The 8,263-nt window shown below is 43.2% G+C and overlaps 1 long non-coding RNA gene across 1 annotated transcript; it reads left to right on the plus strand.

The window, feature by feature from the left end:
• Nucleotides 1–602: 602 nt before the first annotated feature.
• LOC143435410 (uncharacterized) lies at nucleotides 603–3,877 on the plus strand. Its single transcript, XR_013105693.1, has 3 exons — nucleotides 603–843; nucleotides 964–1,079; nucleotides 3,582–3,877. It is a non-coding gene; the product is annotated as an uncharacterized LOC143435410 (long non-coding RNA).
• Nucleotides 3,878–8,263: the final 4,386 nt, after the last annotated feature.

Here is an 8,263-nt window from a genome sequence, read left to right on the forward strand (position 1 = left end):
GCAAGCACCAATGAGACCAAAGTAATGATTCTACCAAAGCCAGTTTGGTGAAAACAATGAGTTGTGTTTTACTTACAAGACAAAAGATTACTCCAGAACAGCTCTGTCACCAAAGGGTCTCACCCGCTTCCACATAGCTGCATGGAAACATGCATTCCTACCCACAATCTATCTTTGGGTAACCTTCTACTCTATACTCGACTAAGTCTGAAAACCAGCATTCGTCTGGGGCAGAGTTACATGCAGGCGAGAAAGAGAAGCAGGAAGAAACAGGTGGAACCTCGGGTGAGTGTCCAATGGTCCTCCCTAAGTCCTCCTACTGGGAGGAGGATATCAACAGACCTGGTATTCTTGTTGCGAGTATCTTGTAGGGAATCAGATTTGCTCAGATTAGGATGTCATGCTATGTGCAGAAGACAGTGTTTCCCAGCATTATAAAGCTAACCCAACTCAAACACCAGTGTGACTTCTATTCCTGAGAAAAATTTAAGTTTCATTAGCAAGTAAATTTTGTACTTGTAAATAGCCACAAAATGTGGCGTGTAAACCAAGTGATGTTTCTGTTTCTGCTTCTGCATCTTTCCCCACTGTGGAATAGAATCAAAAACTGTTCAAGGAAGGACCGTCACTACTGTCTTCTCCTGGAGAGAAGTCTGATTTGGATGATGCTTGGGAAGGTCATGGTGTGCTCTCAATAGCAAGTTTATTCTGCAAATGAACTTGGATGCTGAACAAAATCCATCATGAAACCTCCATGGTGCTGCTCAGTGACAGTTGGAAACAGAGTGAGAAGTTAAATTTCAGCTGATACTTGTTGGTAGCCAGCAAGGGAGATGAACAGAGGTAAGACTGAAAATAAAACCTAGTACTATAGGAATTGAGATCAATCCTTCTAAAGTCTTGTAGTTCCATAGAATGTGAGATCTATCTTTCTAAACTCTTGTTATTATATATTCTATCTAGACTCTGAGGGCAGTTGTATAAGAGAGGAACTACGAATTATATACTTTGATCCCAAGATCCTCTGCCAGACATGTTTGCTTCTGTGACTAAATGGTATCATCAACTGTTTTATCAGGGTAGGTGTTGGATGCCTTTGTCTCATATACTGGGAAACTAAGGCCTTGGGTTAACTAACTGGCCTGAATCCTAAGCCTAGGGATAAAATCTTGGTGATTCCCTCACTGACAAACATCTGGGTATAATAACAAACAGTGTAACAGACATTTCAGAGAGAAAGGGATGCCAAGACCTTTTACACTGGGTTATCTGTGCACATGCTCAAGACTTAGACCTTGAGAAATCCCAGAAGAAGCTATACATTTCAGGGTAGAGCAGGCAAATTACAAGAAGCTGATCAAACAAAAGCAGAAAAATGTGGTAGGGCATAGAGATAGATCAGAATATAGAAGTGCTATAATATACTTAGAGTTTAAAACACTAACAAAACCACAAGTCAGGCAATAAAAGGGAGGTGCAGCCCCTTAACAAGCAAAATACAGGCTACAGAATCTTATTTCCTGAGTGTTTCAATGTCAGATCTAAGAAAGATTTCAATAGAGCTATTCAAAGAACTAACAGAGACTGGAGAGATCACTCATTGGGTAAAGGCTGCTGTGCAATTGTGAAGACTGAGTTCAAATCCCCAGAAGGCACAGAAGCTGAACCCATGGTGTATGTCTGTAATTCCAACACTCAGCAGAGAGATAGGAACAAGCTAAATTTCTCATTCTGGCTAGCCTGGTGTTCACAGCACAAACAAGAGAGTCTCTGTCTCAAGTAAGGCAGAAATAACACCTGAGATTGTACTCTGACTTTACACACACATCACTGAACCCATGTGTGTGCCAGTGTTCACACACAGGAACATGCAATACATGAAGATAAAAAAAAAAACATGCATAGGTGAAGATAAAAGAATAGCTAAGTAAGAGAAGCCGGAGGAGGGAAAGAAGAGACAAAAACCATGTCATGTCAAAGCAAGACACTAACAAGGAGACAACCGGTAAACAGGAACTGGTTAAAAAAAAATCATAAAGTATGTGACTAAAGAGAAAAAGTCACAAAGAGGCTCAGCAAACTTGAACAGGCAGGAAGATAGCAGATCTGAAGACAAGCTGATAGAAATTATGGTCTCTGAAGAATAAATAGAGACAGAGAAAGCAGGGATGTGAACGAGGCTCAGAAAAGTGGGTTAGCATTTGAGATGCCAGCCTATCACAAAAGGAGGACTAGGAAGAAGACAGGGGAGAGAGAAAGTAGGGGAAAATATCTAGAACCTAAAAATTTTGTTTAAAATATGAGTCTACACATCCAAGATGTTCTCAAAAATCTAAAAAATGCAGTTATCAAGACATGGACACATTAAACTATACACACCAAGAAGGAAAGGCAAAGACAAAAATCATGAAAATACCAAGAAAAGAAAATCATCATATGTAATATTCAGCTCGATGAGATAAACACCCGAATCTTCACCTAGAACTATGGGACCAGATAGTTAAAATGTCGGGAGGAAAAATGGAGCCAATAGCAGGCCTCAAACTACTTTTTCAAATATGGAGATAAAAGGAAAAAAAAGGGAAAACCAGAGACACAACGGATCTGTTGTGAACAGACCTGTCCCTATAGAAGAGGCTAAAGAAAGCTTGGGGTGAAAGCAAGTAGCTCTGCAATTTGATTCGAAGGCAGAAAGAAAGAAAGAGAGAGAGAGAGAGAGAGAGAGAGAGAGAGAGAGAGAGAGAGAGAGAGAAGTAAGTTTAAAAAGTACAATGAAAATATGGAGGAGACTGTGGGGGAAGAAGGTATCTGAAAGAGCGAGTTAACAGGAGACACAAGAGGGTAGTGGTGTATGTGTGGGATGCGAACAGCTGGAAGGGGACCATCGGGGCAGCGAGCAGAACCAGAGAGGCAGCGGGTGACTGAGAGCAGGATGGGATGACGTGTGTGTACGAACACGAAAATCTCACAGTGAAAGGCTTTACCTTGTGTGCAGAATCTCATAACAGCTCTCAACACGGGCCAGTGTAGAGGCACGAGCACGTCATCCTGGTTCTTGAGATGAGAAGGTAGGTGAGGCAAGAGTTTCTGGTTGCCATTGGCTCCCTGAGCCACAAGAGACTGTCTCAAAAAACAAACAACCCCACCCAAAGAGGAGGGGAAGGTAATATTAGTAAAAATTTTCTCTGTTTTAGACTCTTTAGTTATTTAAGAAGCCATTTAATAAAAATGTGTGCAGCAGGTGACACAGTTAGGCTAGTAGCCAAAAACAAAACAAAACAAAAAAACCCACCATCTATTTGACAATATTGCTACAAAGTAGCAAAGCTTCGTTAAAGAATTGCAGCTGATGGGACTACACCAGATCATCCCTCAAATTCACAGCAACACTCGAAAGTATGAGAATTGTTTTAAAGGTCAACACAACAGACTTCATAAGTAAATTCATATCTTCTTTTAACCTTCAAGAACTTTACTACGCATAAAGTTATCCGAGGTGATGATTATAACACGGTGTGTTTAGATTTGCAACATGTCCGTTCGCTGTCATTATTATTTGTACTGTTCTTTATTCATTATAGTGCAAAAGATGGGAAAGAACACAGCCAAGTGGAAGAAGATGTCTGTATCTCACTGGAATCAAGCCAGTCCACATCTGGAAGAGGTCGTGGTGAGATAAGCTGAGCTGAACATCAGCCTCGAAGAAAATAACATCTAAAACAGAAGGAAAGGGAGGGGGAGAGGTGGCTCAGCAGGTAAGAAGATTTTATGCTCTTGCAGAGGACTGGAATGTCATTCCCAGTACCCAGGTCAGGGCAGCTCACAGCTACTTATAACTTCAGCCTGGGGATCTGATACCTCTGGCTTCCATGAGGATTCATACTCACATACACACATACACTTACACACATACACACGTACACTTACACACATACACACATGCACACACACACACACACACACATACAGGGAGAAAGAAAGGGAGGGAGGGAGAGAGAGAGAGAGAGAGAGAGAGAGAGAGAGAGAGAGAGAGAGAGAGAGAGAGAGAGAGAGAGAGATTTTCTTAGTGGGTATTGTAGTTTGGATAGGATTGCCCCCATAGACTCATGTGTTTGCCCATATGGAGTGGCACTATTAGGAGGTGTGGCCTTATTGGAGGAGGTATGGACGGATTGGTGGAAGTGTGTCAATGTGAGGGTGGGCTTTGAGGGTTACATATGCTCAAGTTACACCCAGGGTGAGACACAGTCTCCTTCTGCAGCCTACAGATCAAGAGGTAGAACTCTCGGCTCCTCCAGCACCATGCCTGCCTGCACGCTGCCCTGCTTCCCACCGTGATGATAATGGACTGAACCTCTGAAAATATAAACCAGCCCAAAGAAATGTTGTCCTTCTTAAGAGTTGCCTTGGTTATGGTGTCTCTTCATAGCAATGACACCCCAACTAAGACAGTGGGGAATGTCATTATAGGAATTCAAGTGTTACAACAGAAATAGTTCTTCGCTGTGGTTGTCACTGTATGTACAAGATCAAGCCAGACAGAGTTCTAGCACCTGTTGGGGTAGGGTATGGGCTCACAAAGTCCCACCCCAAGCTAAGGAGCTATTGTCAGCGAAAGTTAGTTTTCTTTTGAGATGAGGCCCATGGTGGGTTTCCTGTCTCTGGGATGCTTTACAGCTATCTGCATACTGGCAGCACTAGATGGATTAGTAGGTTTTTTTTTAATGTAATGAAAATTGGGAGGTCAAAATGGTTGGGAAGGGTATGGGAGGAAGTAGGGGGAGTAAATGTGTGTGATTCTATGAAAATACACTGTGTACATGTATGAAATTCTCAAGCTGTAGGTTCAGATTTTTCAAAACCTACTTTAATAAGGGCTCTTAAATGCTTCAGTCTCCCTTATAGCCCACCCACCAAAGGTAGGAGAGGAAGATGGCTAATAGGACAAAGGGATGTGGATTTGTCTAGAAGTAGTTCTTTGGGGTGATTCCAATCTTCGTTGCCAGCAGTCCAGTCCACTATCAAAACACCAAACATGAATCAGCAGCAGTGGCTCCATCCAGAAGAAAATGAGAGACTCTGCCAATCAATCGGCATGAGTTCGCTGAAATGGGAAAAGGAGGCTAAAGCACCATCAGAAGTTCTTTGGTGCATTTCTCTCTACAAAGTCAGGACAAGCAAAGGTCAGAGAAGAAAGCAAGGCAAACTAATGCAGGAACGTCGTCAGCATGAGTGAAGCCCAACAAAGATCAGCAAGACACACCTCTACAAGAGCATCATCCACTACCTCTTGGGTTATACTCTTTCTGAACATCGCATGTCCTCTCCAGGATCTGCTCCAGCAAAACATCACATGCTCTTTCATCAGGCAATTTCCAGAAAAAAAACATGATATATAGCTGAATCACCAACAAAACCAGAAATTCCCACTTTATCAAGCAGGAAGTAAAAACATTTCAAAAAATAATTCACTCGGTGAAAAACAGTAATAAAATAGGAAAGATGGTCAAAAATTAGGCATGATATACATAGAGAACACAAGCGGATAGAAACACAAGTCTTCCCCCAACCACAGTAAAGAAAGCTGCCTCCACTAAACAGCGGAATCAGAGGTAGAAGGACTAGGGATAAAGACATGGTCCAATTGTCTTGCTGTCTACAGGAGACAAAGTTTAGATCAAAACATATGAGTGATGAAGGATATATGAGAAAGGAGAATGGATACAGACCAGTCATGCGAATAGCAATCCTATGACAGCTGAAACAACTGCCCTAATGTCAGAAAAAAGACACTAAACAAACAACAAAGGTGAGCTGGGTGTGATACAGACCCACAAGCCCCAGAACTGGAGAGGCTGAGGCAGAAGGATTGCCATGAGTTTGAGGCCAGCTGGGTCAACAAGTCCACCTTGGTTACAGAGTGAGAACTGGTCTCAAAATAAATAGGAAGGGGGCACTGGAGAGATGGCTCCGAAGTTCAGGACACTGTGTGCCATTCCAGAGCACCTTACTTCAGTTCTCACCACACCACCCACACGGCAGTTCACAGTTGTCTGTAACTCCAGTTCCAGGGGACCCAGTGCCCTCTTCTGGTAAGTATGCGGTACACAGACATGTATGCAGGTGTACACATAGGAAAAAATAAAGGAAGAAAGAGAAAGGAAACAGAAGGGAAGAAAATAAGAAACAGGGTGTGTAGAAGGAAGGTGAAAGGAAAGACAGAATACAGGAAATAGCATCCGCTCATCAGTGGACGAGATACATAGTCAAGAGCCTAATGAAAGAGATGGAGGTCTGCTGATACAGGGGAGCCAGGAGTGCTGGTGCATCTCAGGTTATCAATAGAAACTAAGAAGTGTGTGTGTGTGTGTGTGTGTGTGTGTGTGCATGCATGTGAGAGAGAGAGAGAGAGAGAGAGAGACAGACAGACAGACAGACAGACAGACAGACACAGAGAGATTATCAATAGACAATAGACAAGAAGAAGGAGAGAGACAGACAGACAGACAGACACAGAGAAGTTATCAACAGACAAGAAGAAGGAGAAGGAGAGAGAGGGGAGAGAGAGAATGTGTGTGTGTGTGTGTGTGTGCATGCGTGTGAGAGAGAGAGAGAGAGAGACAGACAGACAGACACAGAGAGATTATCAATAGACAATAGACAAGAAGAAGGAGAGAGACAGACAGACAGACACAGAGAAGTTATCAACAGACAAGAAGAAGGAGAAGGAGAGAGAGGGGAGAGAGAGAATGTGTGTGTGTGTGTGTGTGTGTGTGTGAGAGAGAGAGAGAGAGAGAGAGAGAGAGAGAGAGAGAGAGAGAGAGAGAGAAAGAGAGAGAGAGGTTATCAACAGACAAGAAGAAGAAGGAGGAGAGAGACAGACAGACAGACAGACACAGAGAAGTTATCAACAGACAAGAAGAAGAAGGAGAGAGAGAGAGGGGAGAGAGAGAATGTGTGTGTGTGTGTTGCGTGTGTGTGTGTGTGTGTGTGTGTGTGTGTGTGTGTGTGTGACTTGCTGCAAAACCTTGTCCAGGAGAAAACAGTCAGCGAATGGAGAAATTCTGGTGGTATCCTATCACCTGTATTTTTGCAGTTTATTCTCTTGGTTTGTTCCCTAGAAGCCATTGATAGCTCAAGGCCGGAAAGACGCATGCCTGTGTACTCATCTAACTTTGGTAGCTCCTGATCTCTGGCCTTCATACATTATTGATAAGCATTATTCAGAGAATAGTTTTAAAAGCACATTAAAACCTGAGCCAGTGCTGCAGATAGTTCACACAGCACCCCACGCAGTTTCTCCTGCAATTAACATCCTGCATGAGTGAGGGGCCATCTGTTTCAAAATCCTCTTTGTCGTTTCTCCCAGGAGGCGTGGGATCCTGTTGTGGAGGTTAGAGTTGGGCACACCAGCTACATGTATGCTGGCCAGCATTCATGTGGTTTATCTCCCTGATTTCAACTCCTGAACAAAAGAGCTATGTATACAAAAACAACTTTCACGCAGTCAGTCTCTAATGGGTTGTATTACGGGATCTGTAAAATTGTCATAGTCCCTAATACGTTTCAAGGTCTAGACGGCAGGAGCTAGCTATCTGTGCTGGTAACACTCTGGTGGCAGGTCTGGAAAATCAGTAACTGGTGTCCAATAAGGTTTGGGCGTCATTTTAAAATCTCTATTCCCCAGTAGAACTTTTACTTAGATCTCAGGTCCTACTGATTCTGTCTTGGAAACATCTTAACTCCAAACCCATTCCATCAACAAAAATAGTTTAGTTTAAGCCTTTGCTCTGATATCAGTTAATGTCACCGGCTCATGCACCAACAGGAATCCATCTTAGAGTTGGAGAGAGGATGCTTCTTCCCCATTGGTCATTCATTTGTTTCAGGTGATCTAGTCAGAGAAAATCCAAAACGACTTCTGCCTTATGCCTCAAATACATATACGTGGCTTTGCCCTGCAGTGCAGTTGGATTTCTCATGTATCAACTGAAGGCTCTCAGAGACAAAGTCAGAAGTCACCCATCCCAGGATTGGTCCTGGGTCTTGATGTGCGGCTAAGTCTGCTGCTGTCTCCATTGGCTCCGCTAGCATGCTGTGGGTACCCTGCCGCTTCACTCACACGGCACTGCAGATGTGCACTCTACCACAGCCCCCATGCCCCTGTGAAGTCTCCCACTGAAGATATTTTTACTCCACACTTAGCATTCTCCATGGCCCAGCTGCCGTCTTGGTGATTATATGTGAGATATACCCAAGTTTT

This window comes from Arvicanthis niloticus, chromosome 21, assembly GCF_011762505.2.
Source record: "Arvicanthis niloticus isolate mArvNil1 chromosome 21, mArvNil1.pat.X, whole genome shotgun sequence".
Classification (NCBI taxonomy): Eukaryota; Metazoa; Chordata; class Mammalia; order Rodentia; family Muridae; genus Arvicanthis; species Arvicanthis niloticus.